Here is a 10,335-nt window from a genome sequence, read left to right as displayed (position 1 = left end):
CGCTTTTACCTCGGATCCTCGCAAATGCTTCTCTGGCAAAGTCCTGCACAAAGGAGAACGATCAAAGGCAGAGCATCATCCCTGCGCACACGCTCTCTCCGAGCCGGCTGCGGACTCACAGATGCATCTTTTTCAAGCAGCTCATTCTCCGGGGTTTCCACCCGAGGGCCCCTGCCGGCGATGCTGGAGAGGGAACTGCTTTTCGGAGGCTGGGTGCTGCCTGCACGCCAGGTCTGTGGGGTCACTCCAGCGAGAGGACAGGCCTGGAGTCACCGGTGACACCTCCGGACCCCAAGCCCCAAACTGCCAGGGGAGCGCAACACGCCCAGGCTGCTCCACCAGGCGCCCTGCCACCACCATGGGGCATTTAAAAGGGCTGCTCGGATTGAGGCTTTTCAAATCCTATAAATTGAGCCTTTGTAAATCCTCAAACAAACCGGCCTGCAAACCGCTGGACTGCCGTCACGGCGCCGAGACACGGACAGGGCTGGGTGGACGGACGGAGGCAGGAGGGGAGGCCCCTTTCCTTCTTCCCTCCTTTAGGGATGTTTTCAGAGGCTGCAAGCGCGGCGGCTGCTTGCAGAGCCGGGAAGGGAAGCAGCGCCGGGGGGCCGAACGCGCAGCCCGTGCCCACGGCGCGCCGGCCCGCGGCAGGGGGACGAGCGCGGGGCGGACGGATCGCCCGGCTGATCCGCAGCGTTCGGAGGCGAGTTCGACACACCGCCCCTCCGGCGGCGCGGCCGTAGCAGGGCACCAGATGTTTCAAAGCTTTTATTTCAAGGGATCAAAGCAAATCCCGTGCATTTAAAGGCACCTCCGAGAGCCCGGCTCTGCAGTGCAAATCCAGGCGAGCCACGCTGAACTCAATGCCGTCACACGGGGGAAAAGCAGCACAGGGAAAATCGGAACGAGGCCCCTTAGGAGAGCCGGAGCCGCCCTGTGCTACGTCGCTGGTGCGAGTTCGGAGGGGACTGGCCAGGCTGGGCCAGCTCTGCTGCCCGACGGTGGCCGCGAGCCGATGCCGGGCCAATTCGGGGGGCTTGGGGACGCGTCAGCCTGCCCAGACGGGACAAGCGACCTGCCTGCTCGCACGCTCTCCCCGCTCCTGCTGATAAGCAGGTTAGGGCTTTCCCGGGCCGGGCATCACCTCCAAAGCGTTCATCAGACCGATCGTCCGCGAGCTCGCGCCGCTTCGACGCCCCGGGAGCGAGCTCCACGCCGGCTCCTCGCAGGCCCACGACGGGAGACGGCATCCACACCGGGGGTTTGCGCCGCGAGCAGGCTACGGGGAAACTGAGGCAGGGAGCGGGGCATCGGGCAGCACCAGCGAGACAACCCGGCCGCCGACCACCGTCGGCTGGGAAGTCGCCTGCCCGAGGCTGCGGCCGAAACGCGGTACCCAGAGGAGCGCTCTGATTTCTCCTCCATCCGCCAGCCAAGGACAAACATCTCTCCGTCCTCCCCGCCGCCTTCCTTACCTATTTGCTATCTCCTCTCGGGGACCGAATCCTCCTTCCCCTCCTCACTCCAGCCGAGGGGCCCTCGAGCACCCCGTTCCCACCGCCGCGGGAAGGAGAGGCTGCCGCCGGGTGCCGAGGCCGTCCCAACGCCCCGCGCCCTGCTCGGGATGGCGCGGACCCCCGGCAGCCGCCGCAGGAAGCCTTTCGCCCCGCGCTCCGGGCTGCAACCACGGCTGGAGCCAGCCGCAGATCTTCCTGCATTATTAAAGCCTATCGATTCTCATGTCAGAAACACACGGAAATCAGCACGGTTACAGCAGGATTTCTATGGAAATGTCACCTCCTGGCTAATATGTACTTATACAGGCATGCACACGCAGGGGTGGGCGCGGGGGGTGGCCCACGGCGCAGCTCCGGCCCCTCTGCGGCCAGGCCGGGGCAGGCAGGGCCGCGGAGACGACGTGCACCCGTCGGGCAGGACGCCGGGGCGGGAGCGCGGATCGCCCGCGAGAGGGTTCGAGGACCTGGTGCCGCTGTTTCGGGAGAGAAAAAGCCTCCGGGCCGCGGCAGAGAGAGCGAGCTGGGGATTGCAGAGAGCACGGAGCGATGGGACCCCGGCCTGGGCGACGGAGGTGTCTCCCACCCCGCGCTCAGCCCGGCCGGTCCCGGCCACGCGGGGATGTCCCCGGGTTTCCCGCTGCCGCCGGCCGCCCCACGCGCTCGTTCATCTCCCGACAGCTCTGCCTGCCGAGGACGGACGGCGGCTGATTGCTTAATTACAAAGCTCGGCTTTTTTTTTTTATTATTGTGCCGAGCGGAGCCGCCAGGCTGCATTCCCGCGGCGCCGTGGTTCCTGCCGGCCGCGCAGCTGAGCGGGACCCTCCGCGCCGCCCCGCGCAGCGTCTCGGGTGCCCGGCGGTGGCAGAGCAAGCGACCGGTCCTCGGGCCGGCCGGGCCCTCGCCGGAGCTCCCACGTCGGGATGTCTGCCGGCCTCCTGCCCGCGCCCACCCTCGCCGCTGCATCAGGTGTCAGGCCGGGCAGGAAAAGGGGTTTCCGTGCTCCAAACCAGACTTTGCCACTGGAGCCCCTTGTTCCTCGCTCCCGCTGAGCCGCAGCCTCCCCCGAAGAGCGGTTCCTGCTGCCTTTAAGCCATATATCTTTCTTTGCAATCCATAAACCCAAAACGGGGTGAAGCACCCCCACCGGAGTGACACGGAGCATTGGGCCCCTGACCTCCAAAAGGACAACTGAAAAACCTTCGCATTTTCGGGGAAGTTCAGAGCACTTTGGTGTCCCAAGCCGAGGCGGTTTTGGAGGGGACCCATGGGACGAGCTGGGCTGGGCGAAGGCCGGGCCCCAGCATTTATCTCCTGAGGGTCCCCGACGCCTTCCCAGCGCCTGGAGACACCAAGGGACCCCGGAGTCCTGCTGGGAGACGCAGTGGGGAAGAAGGAGGAAAGGCAGAAGGAGCAAGGGCTTCCGCTGGGGCCGTCCCGCGGCCCCGAACCCCGAAGCCTTCCCCAGGCAGCCGAGGACACAGGGCCGGGGGTGGTGGGAAGAGCTCAGACGTGAGCAATATTCCCAATAATAGCTAATAGCTGCAGTCCCCTTTCGGTGACGGCACAGGCGCAGGCAGGAAAACAAAGGAAGAGGAAAACGACCCGCAAACACCCCCCCCCCCCCGGCTGCTATAAATAGCAAAGCGGCAAAACGGGAGCGGAAGCCCCGGCCAGAGCACGGAGCCACTCCGACCCCCTGGTGCCGGGGGGGACAAGGAGCTGGGGCAGGAGGAGCCCCGGCCCTGGGGGACTGTTTGGGTTTGTGACCCCTGTCCCCAAAAAGGAGACCCCCGGGGGCACCCTGCGGCCGGGACGGGGTGAAAACGGCCTGGCCAGCCCCGGGTTTTGGGTCAGATGTGGGTCCCCACGTCCCTGAAAGGGGGCGGCAAGAAGGACGGCGCTTTCAAGGGACCTCTGCAAAATAACGGCGCTTTCGCCCGGGGCCTGAAGCGCTTTCGCAGCGTCGCAGCCGCTCGGAGCCCGGCGAGCGGCAAAGCCTTTCGCAGGCGGCTAAAGCGCAACTCGGGGAGGTCAAACACCCCCCGGGGGCCCCCAGGAGAGGAGGAGATCAGCCGGGCCCCGAAATCGCGGCGGGCAGCGGCGCCGCGGGATGCCCGGCGCTGGCCCCCCTCCGCCAGCCGGGCCCCGGGACGCAGCCGGCGCCGCTTTCGCCCGCCCGGGGACACCGATGCCGGGCGGCTCCGGCTCCCGAGGGCGCGAGGCGCTGCCCGAACGCCGCCCGCCCCGGCGGGATCCTCCCCCCGCTTCGCCTCTAATTAAAGCCGCCTCCGGCCGGCGCTCCATTAATTCTCGCCGCATCCGGCTGCGCCAGGCACAGCGGTGCCCGGCTCCGGTGGGCACGGCCCGACCCGGCCCAGCCTGGCCGCCCCCAGCATGGCCCATGCCCAGGGACCACCGTCGCGAGCCGCTTCCTGGAGTTCTGGGATGCAGCACGTGGCCTTGGCCAGGTCGGCGCCGGGCAAATGCTCCCACAAAACCCGCCGTGCCTCAGTTTTCCCGGCTCTCCGAGGACTTGCATCCACTGCCTACACCGGAAGAGTTAAACCCCGAACCTTGCAGAGCCTAAGAGCCTTGGCGCGCCGCCGCGAGCGCCTCCGGCTCCCCTGGGAGGGCGGCAAGATGTGGCCACGGCCAGGAATTTGCTCATCTTCATCTAAAGAAGAGCGATTTTTCCCCTTTAAAATGTCCACCCTGTTTACAGGAGAAAAGCAGCCCAGGAAGGAGCGGGGGGGGGGGGGGAAACGAAGCCTTCCTGTGCTGTTGGCTACTTGTGCCAAATAAACAGAAATTGCCAGAAAAAAACCCAAGCCCCCCCGCATCCTGCTTTTCCGAAGAGCTCCGGGGGCAGCTGAAAGCCCCCGGGCGCTTGCGGCCCCCCCAGCACCTCTCTGACCGCTCGCCGGCTCCGAGCTAGCCCATGGCTCGCCGAGCAAAGGCGACGTCCGCACCCACTCATGCAACGAGCGTGCCAGAGCTCTGCTTGCAGTCCCGGGAGCGGCGAGCGACTCAGCCAGCTCGGGGACGCTGCCAGCTCTGCCCTGTCCCCTGCCCGTCGGGGCCTCGTCGGGGCAGGTGACTGTGTACCAAAGCGCAGCAGGAACCATAATCCCTCCCCGAAGAGTTTGCAGCCTCCTAACGGGCTGCCAATTGCCCGTTATTTGCAGGTGGCTGGGAGACGGCAACCGCGGGGCGATCCGGGAAAGAGCCAGAAAATAACCGGAATACGGAAAACCCAGCCAGAACGATAAGGACGCGAAGTCTCAGGTTGCTGCTTTTTAATTGGACCGACCTTCTCAGGGGTTGCGTTTCACCGGCCCCCGAGTGCCCAAACCCGCGAGTCAGACCTTCAAGAAGGAGAGAAGGGGGAAAAGAAAAAAGGACAAAACCGGCTTTAAACAAACAGCCGGGCTGGGGCTCGTTCGAGCCGTCTCCTAGCTCTGAGCCTGCAGGAATCGGCCGCGCAGGCTTCGCTCAGCCCTGCGGAAGGAGAGACCTTTCTCCCTCCGTTTTGGGGCTACCAGGCGAGGTCTGAGGCCCTTGGTGGACCCCCACCCACAGGGCGCCCGGGGGCGCAGGCTGCGGGGGGAGAGACGAGAGAGGAAACAGGGCCAAAGGAGGAGGGAAGAATAAAGAAAAAACCTCGTAGTCTGGCCCCAAACGATGTGGGCGCCTCCCGTCACAGCCACCGCCGTGCTGCACGGCCAGACTCCCGCCCAGGGCCGGCGCGCGCCACGAGGGCTCGCCAGCTGCGACCCGCTGCTGCTCGTGGGAATGCACGTATATTATATTTATATACATATAAATATATATGTATTTTTAATAGATCAGGAAGCTGGTACAGAAGCTAAACAGTTGCTAAGCAACTGGGCTCCTTCCCGGCTCGGTGATTTACGGATGGCTGAGCACAGGGTGGGGGGTCCGGGGAGGACGGGGACGGTTTCCTCCGGCCGGGTGCGCCCCCCCTCTCCGGCACCCCAGGAGGGGACCCAGGCGTCCGGGGGGGCGAGGGGAGCCCACCAAGGCCGGCCGCGCACGCAGCCCTCCCTGTGGCTGCATCCCGAGGGCAACACGGTCCCCGGCACGAGGGATGGCATGGCGGGATGCCCACGGCTCCTTGTGGCCCGGCCAAGAAATCAGGGAGGAAAAGGAGGGGAAATTAGGGCTGGCAGCGGCGGCTCTTGGAAACAAGCCTACCGGGACCCCTCGGGGTCTGCGCCCTCCGGCAACACATGCCGCAGGGTTCCCGGGACCCGTCCGGCCCCACGACGGCGTCGCTGCCGGACCTGCAGCCAGCCAAGCCCTTCCCTGCCGGCTGCCTCGGAGCGAGCGAGGGGAGGATTCACTCTCCGGGCCAGACCTGGATTTGGGGATTTGGTGCGCGTGCCCCAGGGGAGCCCCGCGGGTCCTGGAGAGAGGGCAGCGTTTTGCCTCCAAATCGGGAGCCGGCAGCAGGGGCAGGACTGCGGGCTCCTGCTGAGCACAGGCAGCCCCGGGCCTCGGCACGTCCCCCCCCTGCCAGGGCCGCTATCCCAAACCCAGAGCATTCCCAGGGCAGAGCTGGGCAAACGGCGTCACCTGGCAGCCTCGAGGCTGACGGAGGTCCCGATCCCAGCTCCAGCTGGAAAGGGAGCCGGAGGGAAGGACACCGTGTCTCGGGGTAAGGAATAAAGACCGTAGCAGCAAAAGTCTCCAACACGTCTTGCCTCAAGCCAAGAAACCAGCCCTGCTTGGAGCGGGGATATGCCAAAATTGGGCTGTCTTCCCCTTCCTTTGACATTTGGCTCTTCTGGGCAGGAGGAAAGAACGTGCCCACGCACGGAGCGGCCCCACCAGCATTTTCCATCCGCGCGCAAAAGCCCCCAGACTGTCACGACCGGCCGAGCCCCGGGGTTCCCGCGGGTGAGGGCACCCGTTCCCCACCACGGGACGGCGGGAGCACCCCAGGAGCGGCCGGCGCCGGAGGCTGCCCAGGGAGCTCCGGGCTGGGAGCGGGGCCAGGGCGCGCGGCTCCGGCGAGCAGCCGGACCACGCCGAGCCACCAGACCCGGGGAGGGCACCGAGGAGCCCCTAAAGGACTCGATTGCAGCAGGGCGCTGCCAGAGCGGGAAGTTCCTCTAATAACCCCCAGCAGCCCGAGGCGGGGGGGATAATAAAAAATTCAGGAGCGCAGGAAGGAGCCGGGGATCCGTCACCACGTCCCTGCTCACGCAGGGTCACCTTCCGGGCTCTCCCGGCAGTGGCATAATTCCCCGTAACGACCCGCGCGGCTTAGCGCTCCCCTCTCCGGGGGTCACATCCCAGCACGCGGAGCGAGGAGCCGGCCCCGGAGCCTCCCCCCGCGCCTCCCGGCGCCGGCGCTTGCGTAACGGGAGGAGCTATTCCTGGGCTGAGCGGATTATATAAGTTACAGCCACCTGTCGAGACGGAAGAGCAAGGGGGCGGCCGAAAACGCAAGCTCAGCGATGGGAAGGAAGAGGAAGGGCTTTGCGCAACCCCAGGTAGCTCGTCCCAGCCCCAGCCCTGGCCCCCACGGCTTGCGCCGGCGAAGCCCACCGGTGCCGGCCACGCAGGAGCCCGTGGGACGCTCCTGGGCTCGGGAGCGCGGCTCTCACGGGGTGCGCGATGCCCTGGCTGGGCTCATCTCCGGCTCCTCGGGTCGGTTGTACCAACGTGTGATGCCCAAGCCCATTTGCTGCTGAACGGGCTCGTCCACGTCCTGACCCAGAGGGTCTCCACCGAGGCCCCCCAGCAGCCCCCCAGCATCAGGCTTTCTGCACGGGGCAGAGCCAGCGCTCCCTCTCCAGCCCCTTCCTACCAACGATGGCCGGAGCTTTGCCTGCTCAAGGTTTGGAGAAGAAACCAGACCCTGAGATGCCCCAAATCAGCCCCGGCTCCATCCCTTAGTTGCCCCATGGCTCATCCGGACAGTCCCTGGCTCCGCTGCAGGGTCCTGGGAGCCACCGTGTGCCGACGCGTGGTGCCAAGGCTGGCGTTAAGGGCAGGGAGGGCAGCGGTGCCCTGCGCTGGTCTAACACCGCTGAGGGGGGTTTCCACCCAGAAACGTTCTCCCGCCTGTTCCGAGGCCAAGCAGAGCCTCCCACCACCAAGCCTGCTCCCACCCAGAGCCCAACGGCAGCTCCTGCCTGGAGAAGCGGCGAGGGGAGACCCGGCTTCACCCCTCTTGATCGCCCATCCCAGCACCCACGTCCTCTGCCACATGCCCGTGGGCAGAGCTGGCCCCTGCACATGGGAAGGCGATGGGGACACACTGGCCAGCCGAGGACGTGCAAGCCACAAGGCTTGGTCAGAGCTAACGTGGAAAGGGGCAGCTGGGGATGGATATTTCCTACAGGGAGGAGATCCAGGATCGGGAAAAGCCCATGTCATGTCCTGGTTCCCAGCAGGGAGTTACGGCATCCCTCTTTGCGCTGTCCTGTGAACACAGGAGAGACACAGTCAAAAGCAAGTTTAGAAGTTGCCCAAAGTCCAGCTGAACATGTGGGACCCCCAGAAAGCAAAACAAGCCACCCCAGAGCAGCCGTGCTGGGCTCAGGCAGCGCTTCGCTCCGCTCAGAGGGGAAAGCGCCGTTCCCGCGGTGCCGGGACAAAACCGACCTCCCGCTCGCGGCTCAGGGCAGGGATCCCATCAGGAAGGGCAGGATGGGGCTGGGGAAGGCCGGCACTGAGTGAGCTCAGCCGCTCGCTGCAGGCGGGAAGCAAGGCTGGGCGGAGGGACCCCGCGGGACGCAGAGCCGAGCTGGGCACCCGCCACCCACAGCCGCCGACAGCGAAGCCGACGCAGCTCGACGCCCCTGGGGAAAAGCAGCCAGTCCGTCGGCCAAAGCCTCTGCTCAGCACTTCCCAAACGAGAGCCGAATGCTCCCCTAAAAGCCGACAAACTTCTGCCTTCAAAAGCTCCCGCCTCTCCCTGCCGTCTCCCTGCATTATAGTAAATAAACCCTGCCTTGAACCAACCCCTTCTCCTTGCGGAGCCGAGGGAAACGGGGCTGCCTCGAGAAGGAAGGACCACGTTCCCGCCAGCGAGCGGCAGGGCAGCCCCAAGCGCTGCCTCCCTGGCAGGGGAGGCAGAGAGGCAGCATCTCACCCGCCGGTGTCTGCAGCCGCTTGGGAGCTCCCCCAGGACGCGTCTCGCCTGGCCGAGCTGCCGGGAGGGACGGGGAGGCACTCAGCGCCGGTGCTGCCGCGGGGAGAGGAAAGACGGGGGCAAGGGGGGCTGGAGGTTTGCACAGGGGTGCACATCTGGTGTTTTGAGGAGGAAAGACAACCGCACGCCAGCTGAGCGAGAGCGGCACCGCACCGGCTTTGCTTTGAGCTAGGAAACCTTGGCAGAAAGGACAGGCAGAGGCAAGCGGGAGCCGGGGTGCTGCGTGTTTGTACACACGGTGCTAGCAACACCCGCCGCTGTCTGCCGCTCGCTCCCCGGAGAGCGGCACACGCAGCTCTTCGGCTCCTCTATTGTCGCTCCTGCCCGAAACGAATCCGCAGCCCGCGCGGGTCCCTGGACCGGCACAAAGGGCTCCACGGGTGGGCGACCAACTGCACCCCGCTGCTGAAAGCCTTCCGCATTAGCCACCATTAAATTCCAACTCCAGAGAGCCTCAAGCACTAGTCACCCCCTGCACAGCCCCGAAACAAATCCTCTGCATCAGCAAGAGCGCAGACAAGCAAAGCAACCTCCAAGCCAGAGCCACACTGAAATTTCCACGGCAGGTGCCTCTCTGCTCCAGAGAGGATGAGTGAAGCAAAGACCATGAGTCCCCTAAATCTGCTGTTCCCCCTCCCCAGCTTTCACCCGACCCCTCGCCACCAGCTCGCCAAGCCCAGCACGCTGCACAGCGGCGCCCAGGGACAAATCTCCCGAACCCGAGGAAAGCCATAAAACTGCTCCTGAAGAGTGGAGGAAGGGCTGTGCACCCCCCTCCTCGCCGAGCCTGGCCCCCCTCTGGCCCCCACGTAAACCCGCGGCGGCGGTTTGGAGTCTCACCCGTCGGAGCCACCGGTTTCCTTCCCAGGGACGGCTGGGGGTTACAACAGCGAGTCAGGCGCCTCGGGACAGCCGTCGTACAGCTCCCCTAGCGCGCTCTCCCCTGCGGAGAGCCCTCTCCGTCTCTCGCCCGCACCCCACAACGCCTCGGCGCCTGCCCGCGGACACCCTCCGGCTTGGTGGCTTATTGTCATTCAGTCCTTCCCATCCCAACACCCTGCAGTGGGAGCTGGGAACCGCCTGTCGCTGGAGAGTCTCTCGCTATCCCCTTCCCGGCCCTCTTCTCCCAGCTCTGCCCGTCTCCAGAGCGATGGATGCGGGTGCTCCCGAGCCTTCCCCGGCACCTCGGGGGGGGGGTCGCACCCCGGGGCGGCCCTGCCCGGGCCCTGCGCCCCCCGGGAGCCCCCAACCCTCACCCATCTGCATCCCCGCAGCATCCCCGCAGCATCCCCATGGAGCATCTCGCCCCGCGCCCCCGGCCCACCCACGTCCCTGCGGGACCCCCCGGGGCGCCGCAGCCACGGCGCCCCCCGCTCCCGTCCCCGCGGGGCTCACGGGCACCTCGGGCACCCCCAGCCCTGCCCCCGGCCGGGGGGACCCCAAAACCCGTCCCCCTCGGGCCGCCTCACTCCCACCCCCCGGGCCCGGGACACCCCTGGGCCTTGGGACACCCCCCCCCGGCTCCTGCCCGTCCCGGCGCTGGGACACCCCCGGGGCTGGGACACCCCCCCCCGGGGCCGGGACACCCGCGCCGGCCTGCCCGACCCCCCCGGGGCCCGGACCCCCCCC

Source organism: Apteryx rowi, unplaced genomic scaffold, assembly GCF_003343035.1.
Source record: "Apteryx rowi isolate R43461 unplaced genomic scaffold, aptRow1 scaffold_20, whole genome shotgun sequence".
Taxonomy (NCBI): Eukaryota; Metazoa; Chordata; class Aves; order Apterygiformes; family Apterygidae; genus Apteryx; species Apteryx rowi.
Note: the sequence above shows the minus strand (reverse complement) of the source record.